The sequence below is a fragment of the Tursiops truncatus genome, chromosome 14, assembly GCF_011762595.2.
Source record: "Tursiops truncatus isolate mTurTru1 chromosome 14, mTurTru1.mat.Y, whole genome shotgun sequence".
NCBI classification, from domain to species: Eukaryota; Metazoa; Chordata; class Mammalia; order Artiodactyla; family Delphinidae; genus Tursiops; species Tursiops truncatus.
Genome location: NC_047047.1, coordinates 29,700,818 through 29,712,532, shown reverse-complemented (window position 1 = coordinate 29,712,532; position 11,715 = coordinate 29,700,818). Strand labels below are relative to the sequence as shown.

Here is an 11,715-nt window from a genome sequence, read left to right as displayed (position 1 = left end):
TCCCCAAGTGATTCTAATATGCAGTAAACTTTGGGAACCACTGGTCTAGTATACATAAATATATTAAAAGAAGAAAACTAAGAAATTCCTTCTGGAATTCCTGGACTATAAACAGAACCACAGAAAACTTTGCAAACAGCTAAGCAAAACTCACTGAGAAGAAACTGGACATATAACCACTGATGTGATGGGCCTTTGCTATACGGTGTCAATAAACGATGTCCTTAAGAAAGAGAAAAATAAAAACAAGGTTGAATCATATTCTTTGGTGAGGTTAAAAGGTAACACTTCCTCTCTCCCATCTTCTGACTAATAAAAGAAAACCCTCCTCATACAACAATTTCCAAACCATGGCAAGTGGGAATATTTTTATGCTCCTGTCTTATTAGAACATTTTTACTTTTGCGTTGCAAATTTCGGGTCTGATAACGCACTCTGCACTACGGTCCCATAAGCACAGTGGAAGTTCTTGTGTTCACTGGCAGAATACAGAGTATCCTTTTACTCACATACTCCTTTAATGTAGTTGGACATCAATCTTTCTAGCCTAGAAAGGAGGTTTTATTTCATTGCCAGGGAACAGAACTTCCAAAAAACACAAATGTCTTTCAGCATCATGTTGGGTAAATAATCAAGGGGGTATGAATTGGTCTCTCTCTGACTTCCTGCCTTATTTTGCTTTAAACTCATAGGTGAGCTATGAAAAGACATCTGCCCTCGTGTTCCAGCCACCTAGGCAGGAAGGACATCAGCCCCAAAGCCAAGTCTCGGCTTACAGGGCTTCCTGCACTTTGCACATTTATCTGGCCCTGGAGCCAGCACAACAAGGTGTAGACATATCTGTGGACCACTCAGCGTCTTTCCTTTCAATTCAAGCCATTCATAAAAGTGACTCAGGAAAATATAAAGTGACTCCTGGCTTGGGTTTCCCAAATCACATCAGGTTTGACATACAACATGACCACATTCAGTGGGAACTGACAGTGGAAAAAACGGTCAGTATTCAGTATTTCAAGCCCAGGGGCAGCACAGAGTTCACCCACCTACCCACCCACTTTTTAAATTTTTTTTTGCGGTACGCGGGCCTCTCACTGTTGTGGCCTCTCCCGTTGTGGAGCACAGGCTCCGGACGCGCAGGCTCAGCGGCCAGGGCTCACGGGCCCAGCTGCTCCACGGCATGTGGGATCCTCCCGGACCGGGGCACGAACCTGCGTCCCCTGCATCGGCAGGCGGACTCTCAACCACTGCGCCACCAGGGAAGCCCCACCCACCCACTTTTAACTCCTAAAGAAGGCACTGTTAGCTCCCATGCCCCACCAGAAACCCAGCACGTTCTCTGAGAGCCGGGCTGAGGACCAGGACCTGAGCTGCTGGCTGGTGCTTCCCTCAGGCTATTCAGCCCCAGGTGTGCAGTGTCAGCAATGGTGCTGGAATGGGGTCCCCCAGGACAAACCCACGTTGAGGAAGGCGACAATTAGGTGTCAGGAGGTTGGCCAGGACCAGCAGCTTACAGTGTTCAGGGGACCCACAACCTTCCAGACCAGACCAAACTTTCCAGTGTGGCACGGTCTAGAAGTCACTCCACCACGCATGTGCAGAGGAGAACTGCTCCAGTCTAGAGGGCCCCGCCAAAGCCCGCCTGTGCTTCTGGGAGTTTCCTCGGCCTGCAAAATGGCCTTTATGAAAGCTGGTTTTTAAAGACATTCATTCCCTTCATCTTCTCGAGAATTCACAAGAACACAAGTGTATACTGCGAGAAGTCTCCCTCTCACCCTGCCCCAAGACAGCCAGGCCCCCTTCCTGAAGACAGTGGCCTAACAAGGTCTTATGCCCATTACTGTTGGTACCACTTTCCTTCTCAGAAGCGCTCCGCTCTGATGAGTGAAAGGGTTTCTTTGCTCTCCTCTGACCCCCTAAGAAAAGGCTCGTATACATCTTCCGCGCCATGTGGAAGAGACCACGACTCTGTCAGTTTCCTACCCTCATCCCTTGGGAACTCCCAGGGCGCCAGTCCGCACAGCACGGACTACGAGTTCACACAGCCCAGGAAATGAGTTGCACAAGGTACATCTCCAGTGTCTCGGAGGTGAGATCTTCAATTGTACAATTTTTTAAAAGCAAATATTAACTGAGCTCTTTACCTGTACAGGAAAACTTAGTACGGAAGAGAAAAACCACAAGCAAGTCACGCCCTACCTTCAAGGATCTTATATTCGGGTGAGGTTACTACTCACACTCCAGTTTGTGCTGATACAAAGGAGAGAAAAACAAAGGTATCAAGAGGGATGAGAGGAAAGGAGGCAAGACTACAGACAAAACCTGGGTCTCAACACAATAAGGGATAGAGAAGGGGAAGAAGGGCAACAGAGCTTGTCTCCTACTGATGGGAGCCTTCCACAGCCACCATGGGCCATGACAGGTACTGGAATGTGGCACTTCCTTCTCCACACCTGGCCAAGGTGGGAAGAGGGGAGAGGATTCTAGAGCAGTAATGAATGAGCTCCATCTTGGATCGTGGTCAGTTGAGCTGGGCTGTGCATCTGTTGAGGTCAGTCATCATGGACAAGATGAGTGGCTGCATGTGTCAGCCATCACCCGTATTTCTCACCACCACCAGACAAGAAGGTATTTTTTTCCCATTTAGTAGACAACGAAACAGACTCAAGAGGTTAAGTGATTTGCCCAAGGTCGCTCTGCTGGTTGGCAGCACAGCCATGACTGGTTAATCAAGCCTGGGATTTTTTTTTCCCCTTTTTTTTTAACTGTGCTAGCCTGTTTTGGTCACCTTGATGTTCCTTGATATCCCTTTTGATGACTGAAATGATATCCCGTGTTTAACTTCAAAACCCCAGTTCCATTTCACAACGTTTCCACGTGTTGGGATAACAAGTTAGAACGGCACCCCCCCCGGCATGGTTCTCAATCACCAACTGTGCTTCCAATTGCTCTGAAAAACAAAGATGTCTATCAAGTTATTCCCTGATAAACACAGCTTTACTTTTGGCGTGCATGCTAAATTCTACAGTAGTTCATTCCCAATGGTGAGAAGACGAATTCATTCTCATTTTAAAATGTAGCTTGGATCCCTCATAGGAACAAACTTCAGTTTGAAAACTACGTGTATGTATTTATCTTTAATATAGTCAAACTCAAACAGTAATGGATACGGATTGTGGTTCTTGTGCTTATATGCAGAGGAAAGAATGTACGTGATAAAACCACGAAATGCCCGTGTACCAATTAAACATGCATACACTCTAGTATCAAGTGACAATTCTCACTGCTAATGTTCTGAACAGTTTTCTTCAGCAATGTTTACTGTGCTCCTTCTGTGCTCCTTCTGTGAGCCAGAGAGCAGACCACATGTGAGCAGAGAAGATGAATAAGGCCCACTCTCTCTCCTGGGCAGGTCCTCTGGGTCTGCTGGGCAAGTGACTATGGACACCTGAGCTGCTCCACGGCAGGGCCGTGGTGTGACATTATAGTCTCAAAGTTCTCACTCTGCATCTGCAAAACTCTGCAGTGATTTGGAGTAGGGGTCTGAGTAGGCGAGATCTAGAAAATCCTCCTAGAAAGATCTCGGATCACCATGGGAGAGTCTGTCAGGCTTGCATGCCCAATCTCAGGTCACTTTGTAATCCATTTGTTGTAGTTCTAACGGCTTCTGACCTCTGTGTGTGTCTTCACTTGACTCCACAGCACTCACTGTGATATTCCAAGATCCTCCGTATGAGGACACACCACACACCCCAAAAAGGATAATGCTAACAATACTGTAGTCAGCTTCCAAAACAAATCAACTAAAATGTATTCACCAGCCTCACACACTTATCAGTGTCACCATAATGATGTATTTAACGACGGTAAACAAATGCTGAGGAAGACCAGAACTTTACAGCAAGAAGTGAACCTTAAGGATGAAGACAATGAGATCTAGAGAGGTGACTTCCCAAAGTCATGACCAGAATCTAGGTCTCTGAACTTCTCATCCGGGACCAACTAATGTATAACTACGGCTCAAGTATAAGTTTGATTTTTCCTCCTTTTCCAAATGTATTTGTTTTCTATTGCGCTATGCCAAATTACCACAAACCTAGTGACTTTTAAAACAACACAAATTTATCATTTTATTGTTCTGGAGGTCCGAAGTCTGAAATGAGTCTTATGGGGCTAAAATCAAGGTGTCATCAGGGCTGGTTCCTTCTAAAAACTCTAGGGGGGAATCGTTTCCTTGCCTTTCCCAGCCTTAGAATCAGCCAGAACTAGTCTTTGACTAGACGCAGCATCACTTCAATCTCTGCTTCCCGCATCTCCTCTCCTGTTCTGACTTTGGGCCTCATGCCTTCCTCTTATAAGGGCCCTTTTGATTACATTGGGTCTGCCCAGATAATCCAAGACAAGCTCCCCATTTCAAGGCCCTTAATTTAATCAACCTGCAAAGTTCCTTTTTCCATGCAAGGTCACATATGCACAAGTTCTGGGGCTCAGGATGTGGACATCCTTGGGGGACCATTATTTAGCTACTATACCTAACAAAAATAATTCTATTTGTCCAGTAATCTGTTGTCTGCAGAAAAATATTTGCAAGTTTGATGGCCCTTCTAAAATGCAAAAATTGGTAGAGCGGGAGGAAAAGGAAACCTGTACATATATATTTTTTTCTTAATAAATTTTTAAAAATTTATTTATGGCTGCATTGGGTCTTCGTTGCTGCATGCGGGCTTTCTCTAGTTGCAGAGAGCAGGGGCTACTCTTCATTGCTGTGTGCAGGCTTCTCATTGAGGTGGCTTCTCTTGTTGCAGAGCATGGGTTCTAGGCGCATGGGCTTCAGTAGTTGTGGCACGCGGGCTCAGTAGTTGTGGCTCGTGGGCTCCAGAGGGCAGGCTCAGTAGTTGTGGTGCACACGCTTAGTTGCTCCGCAGCATGTGGGGTCTTCCCAGACAAGGGCTTGAACCCATGTCCCCTGCATTGGCAGGCGGATTCTTAACCACTGCGCCACCAGGGAAGTCCAAACCTACATTTTTTGCTTGTACAATTATAATCCGAGGGCCAACACAGTTATAAGTTCAATCAAATGACTATGTCCACAGGTACTATACAAACCTAAGCAAGTGTTCAATAGTTCAAAACTATAAATGAGAAATGTGGACCCCAATTCATAGTAACCTGAAAGACAGAAACCTGAAAAACTTCCATCAAAATGAAAAAACAAAGCCCTAAAAACAGGCCATCAAATGCATCATGCCATTTACTTGTACACTTCTTTGGCCCCTCAGATGGTGACCTGAGCGCTAAAGGTTCTGTGTGGTCCAGTAATATGGCACAGGCTCTGCCCACCAGAGCAATCCTAAACCTTCCCCAGCACCTCTTACCATCTCAATACTTGGAGTTTTCCTGAAAAATATCTTGCTGCCATGAACATCATCGTAGCTAAGTCATACAAATCTACCCACGCTTATTTCCTTAGGATAAATTCTTAGAAGTGTTATTTCTGGGTCATTGGGTAAGCAGGGCATTTTAAAGACTTACGATGAGCATTATGAAATTGCCCTCATACACGTGAGACTTACAACTTACACACTCAACGGTATGAGTCTCCAACCTTACCTATTTTGTACACCAATTTTTACCTTAGCTAATTTGATCAATGAAAATGATATCTTGAGTTAATCTGCATTTCTTTGATGACTAGCAAGGCTGGATATCTTTTCTATGTTTATTGCCCACAGGTACTTATTATTTTGTGACTTATCCAAATAATTTGCTTGTTCTCTTACTGGTATATTAAAATTTTTGTTATTGGTTTGTAAGAGTACTTTATGTTTTAACGATTGGCAAATATTATCTATGACTTTTCTTTATAGTGTTCTTTCTGTGATATTCAGAAAATTATGATTTCTATATATCTATTTTCCTTTATGGTTTCTGTCTTCAGTGTTCTGATTAGTTCTCCTTTTGTGTAAGTCATAAACATTCACCTATATTTTCTTAGATAAACTTTTTGCTTCCATTTAAACAATTACTCTAGTCAGCTAGAACTTATTTTAGAATGTCATTAGGTTTTCCTATCTTTGTCTCTTTTTCAATGTTTAGCCTGTGACCCCAGAATCATTTATGACATCATCCCCTCTTTCCCTAGGGATGTGAAATGCCACTTTGTATTATGTCAACCTGTTACATGTAATTGGCTCTCTTCTGGAACCTTCCACACTGGCTCATGAATATATCTATTCTTTTTTTTAAAAAAAAAATCTAATGCCTTTAAAAAAATTATTTGTTTATTTTATTTTTATTTTTGGCTGCGTCGGGTCTTATTGTGGTCCGTGGGATCTTTGTTGAGGCATGCAGGATCTTTTGTGGGGGTGCATGAGCTTCTCTCTAGTTGTGGCATGCGGGGTTTCTCTTCTCTAGCTGTGGTGCGCAGGCTCCAGGGCACGTGGGCTCTGTAGTTGTGGCATGTGGGTTCCAGAGCACGTGGGCTCTGTAGTTTGAGGCACGCAGGCTCTCTAGTTGAGGCGCGGGAGCTCAGCAGTCGTGGCGCACGGGCTTAGTTGCCCCACGGCATGTGGGATCTTAGTTCCCTGACAAGGGATTGAACCTGCATCCTCTGCACTGGAAGGTGGATTCTTTACCACTGGACCACCAGGGAAGTCCCGAATGTATCTATTCTTGTGTCAGTGTCATAATGTTTTAATTAGTGCAGCTTTATATTAATTGTTAATACTTGATGGCACAAATCCCTCCACCTTTTAAATCAACATTTTCTTGTGCCTTATTCTTAAAGGTAAACTTTAGAATCATTTAGTCAAGTTGCCCCTTCCCCATTCCGATCCTGTGTAAAGACTATCCAGGACTGCCTTGGGTTTACAAAGTAATAATAGGCAGGACTAACAGTTCATATCATCGTGCTTTGCTCTGGAGGCATGGCTCTCTTTATTTAGTCAAATCAGTTACCTCAAAAGGAAAACTTTATGGTATCCTTCAAACAGATGCTGAGCACATCTTTTAAAGTTTATCCCTACGGAGTCTATAGTCTATGTTTCATAACTATTTTGAAGGTGACCTTCCCCAGCACACTTTTAATTGATTTTTAGGAAACCACTGATTATTTTCTTACTTGCACCCTACTAGATACTCTTAATATTTCTAACAGGCATTCTGGTGATTTGTGTGTTTTCCAGGTATATGACAATATAGTTTTTAAAGACAGCAATTTATCTCCTTTCCAACCAGTTTACTGGGCCCCCTCTGTCAGTCTTCTAGTCTAAGAGGCCTGGCTCTGACAGATCTCAGTGCTGCTGCTACACCACACAGGAACCTCAGAAGCTCCCGCTGCTGGGGAAGTGTTGTTACCAAGCATCATCAGTGTTGCCTGGAGCTTAGCCCTGCTTTCCATTTGCTGCCATAATTATTTTTATTTTCCAAAACCTAGACTTTAAGACATGCATTACTTCTCGAATCATCCATAACCCTCAGGCTCAAGCAAACGTCTATAGCTCCCTCCAAAATATGCTTCTGCTGGAACATTTCCTCGTTTCTACCAGGTTCTTTTGCACAAAACTGTGGGAAATGACCTGTTTCAAGGGCCATGGACAAGAATTTTTGAGTCACAGGAATAAACAAAATACTTGCTATTAACAAATCCATGAAGGTACAGAATAAGGCAAAAATCTGAACCCTAACCTCAGACCTGACTCTGGTACAAATGTTTGCAGACGGGCAGACTGAGATCAAATCTTAGCCCTTTGTTGCTAATTCTGAACTTGGGCGAGTCCCTGAAACCCTCTGGGCCTCAGTTTCCCCATGTGTCCATAGTGAGTGTTGTAAAGATGCAGGGGTAACGTAAAGCACAAATTCATTCATTTCTCCATTCGCTTACACAAATATCAAGTGCCTTCTACGTGGCCAGCATTGCGCTGGGCACAGGGAGCCGTTACTGAACTAGCCAGACAAGATCCCTGCACTCAAGGAACTTAGGGCGACTGGGGAAGGCAGGCAGATGATAAGTCAATAAACACATGAAATCATTACAGACAGCAGTGAGTGCTACGAAGGAAAGGAAGAGAGGTGTGATGGAGAGCTGCCGTCGGAGGTCACCATCCAGGGAAGAGCGCTCTGAGAAGGGGAAGCAGATCTGAAACCCTCAGGACACAGACAAGTCAGTTATGGAAAAACTGCTGAGAGAGCATCCCAGGCAGAAGGGAGAGCAAGTGCAAAAGCCCCGAGATGGAGAAGGGTCTGACACCTCTGAGGAAAACAAAGGAGGCCAGAGACTTGGAGCACGGAGAGGAGAGAGGAAAGAGGCGTTTGCTGAAGACGGAGGTTGGAGCTGCACGCGGCGGGGCCTCGTGGGGCAGGAGCACCTTGGGTCTCTGGCTGCTTCTACTGCGGCGGCCAGTTCTTATAGCCGATGGTGACGAGGGAGATGCTGCATTGGGTTGAGGTTCAAACCAGAGCTCAAATACTTATTCAACTATCTTCATTTGCAAGAAAGCATACCAAGGAGATCTGGCCTAAGCAGGCTCATTTTCAGATTGCTAAGCATTTCTGTTTAATTCAACGAATCTCTGATGTCTGTACGAGACCTGACACCATGCACAAATAAAGGAAAAACATCAATTGCACCTGCCATGTGGGAGGCACTGGAAATAAGGAAAAGCTGCACCTGCCGTCCCTGCAGACAAGGAGCTGAGCCCTGGAGCTCTTTTCCTTTGGGCACATGGCACTTCAGCCCTGCTGACTTCTGAGAAAGAGCTCAGGTGGAGAGGACGTTCTGGCTGATGGGCAGGAAGGAAGTGGGCTCCAGCTTTGGAAAGGTCAGTGTGGCCTGTAATCTGATGCTTGACATACAACCTCCACTGACAAGGTCCTCAGCCGTATTAGCTGGACCGGTAAGAATCATTTCAGAGGATCTGTATCACAGCTGTCTAGGCTGCTGGATGCTTTTGATCCTTCTACAAAGTCAACAGTTCGCATCAAATGCACAAAATGGGTTATTTTCATAAGTGGTACTGCATTTATTTCCTGAGAGGTACCCTTGCATTGTTCTGCCTTGGAAATTGTTAGACATGAGAGGAAAAATAATTAAAAACAGCTTATTCCAGCATAAACTCTCAGCTCTGTCAATGGAAGAAAGCCAATGTGGTATTGTTAAAACTGAAGACAACTGACTTCGGAGGCCGTTCCCAGGTTACAGAACGGCAGCATTTCAAGAAGTTGTTGCAAATCAGTTGGTTAGATCTCAGGATCTAACCTGAAATAAAATATTAAACCACAGGAAACAAGATATTATAAAGAGGGTAAGAGTGCTAAACCAGCTGGCCTTACCTATTGCACAACTCATCTCTCCAGGTCTGCGGAGTCTGCCAGTCCTAATGATACTGCTATGGGACAACGCCTTGGATTCCAATTTTCTGAGAACATGGATTTCCTATGCTGCTCAAACCCATCAGAAAGCAGGAAGGGGCCTCCTCCAGGGCCAGGGTGCTTGCTGTCTGCCCTGGCATGGGACTGGGGTGTCAGTGGGATATGAGCTTTAGGGAGAGGTTGGCAACATGGTTGTAGGGGCTTAGAGCTATAAGGCACAGGTCTCAGAGTGAAGGGACAGTGAAGGGAGGGGCCTGGGAAAGGAGACGGCACAATAAGAGCCCTAGGCTAAGGGTTCTGGAACAGATGAGGGAGAGGAAAATAGAAGTGGGGAAGGGTTTTTTCCCCCCCTTTCGCTTCCTTTTATCATGAAGATAAGCAGAGGGGAGGGAGGAGGGACCCCACCACCCCCAATTAACTGACTGTAAAAAGGAGGCAGACGCAAAGGTGGGGAGGATGCTTTGCTTCCCCTCCTGGCTTTGGGTGGGGGAGGGAGAGGACTGGCATGTGTGCATATAAGAATGTACATGAGTCCAGTTTATAAAAAGTCCACACCTGCCAGTGTATAATTATAGCCAATATTTGTTCAATATTGTAGCTGACAAATACTTTCACATGTGTTTGATCTTCACTGCTACCGACAGGTATGCAAACCAAGGTTTAGTCTGTATTGGAGTCAGGATTCAAAGGCCCTCGCTCTTTTTCCGGCACCTGTGGTTTTCTACTCTGGCCTTATACTAGAATCTCCTGGGAAGACTGAACAAATACTAATGCTTGGACCTCACCCTCAGCCTCTGTGAATTAGGGTCTATGGGGGATAGGGCCAGGACATCAGTGTCATTAAAACTCCCCAGGTAATTCTAATGTGCAGCCAATGGGCCCCAAATGTTAGTGTGAATATGGACCAGCAAAGAGTTAAAAATGTGGATTCCCCAGCTCCACCTCAAAGATTCGCGTTTGGCTTGTGTATCAATACATGCATCCCTCGACTTCTAGGCACACAGGCTTGGTCTCCTCGGGCCATTGTATAGGTACGGCCATAGGCGTTACTTCAGGCAACGAAATGTGAGCACTGAAAAGTGACCCATAACTTGGTGAGAACGTTCAGCTGTGGACACTTGACCTTACATCCCACAGGAGGTTTAACCTGAACCATCCGTTTCCCTGCAGAGTCACCCAGGGCCCACGGTGAACTTTTTATTTATTTATTTGGCTGTGTCAGGTCTTAGTTGCAGTGCGCGGGCTCTTTGTTTCGGTGCACAGGCTTCTCTCTAGTTGTGGCGTGCAGGCTCCATAGCACGTGGGCTCTGTAGTTGTGGCACGTGCGCTCTCTAGTTGTGGTGCACGGGATTAGTTGCCCCGTGGCACGTGGGATCTTAGTTCCCCGACCAGGGATCGAACCGGTGTCCCCTGCACTGCAACCACTGGACCACCAGGGAAGTCTCCCACAAGACTTTAAATGGGTGAGAAAATTCTGCTGTTAAGGCAATGAAATTTTGTTACTACAGCATGACTTAACTTCTCCTGACTGAACCTGTTAGTCTAGAGTGAAGCCTGGGAATAGTAATTTTTATAAGTCTCCCGCTGATTGTTATGCTAGCAGCCTGTGGCCTCCACTTTTAGAAGTAAACCCGATGCTATGTTAACTTGCCGTATTTCATGTCTTTATACAGAACTTGGTGTTACAGAGAGCTAGTATTCATTTACTCATTCAACTTTTACTGTGCGCCCGCTGTGTCAGGCGTGGAGTTAAGCATTCACCTTATATAGAGAAGAACAAGACACTCCCTCGTCCTCAAGCATTACCACAGGAGAGAAGGCAGCAGGGGGGAAAAACCAAATATTTCCAATATTTCAAAACAAGAGGATGCGACAGAGGAGGGACGAATTAATCTTGCCCAAAGATGGTCAGAGAAGCTTTCTAAAGGAATAGATGTATGACTTTAGATCTTAAAGGCCAAGTCCACATTCCCTAAGCAGAACGTTGTTACAGGTACAGGTACACGAGAAAGCACTAGACACATGCGTTGGAGCAAGATACTGGGATAAGGCTGATGAGAGAGGAACCAAGGGGCTGGCTTTTAGGGGAAGACCCAGGATGGAGGGAAGTGATGTGAATGGGAACAGATGTGCTGCAAGGCCCTGGGGCTGTGTTGTCTAGTAGCAATTAACCTCAGCCGCTTGGGTGACTTGGCATTTTCTGAAGGTCACCTTTCGGGAAAAAAAGTGAAATGGATTTGAATATTTTATTTAACCCAATATGGTCAATTTGGTGTCATTTCAACAGATGACAAGTATTAACAGATATTAATAAGATAGTACATAAAAAGAATAAGAAGTCTTCAAAAC

At 45.1% G+C, this 11,715-nt stretch overlaps 1 protein-coding gene across 4 annotated transcripts in view; it reads right to left on the bottom strand.

Moving 5' to 3' along the window:
- Positions 1–11,715, bottom strand: part of TGFA (transforming growth factor alpha) — a 114,888-nt gene that overhangs the window by 52,046 nt on the left and 51,127 nt on the right. The gene's annotated exons all lie outside the window — the stretch shown is intronic.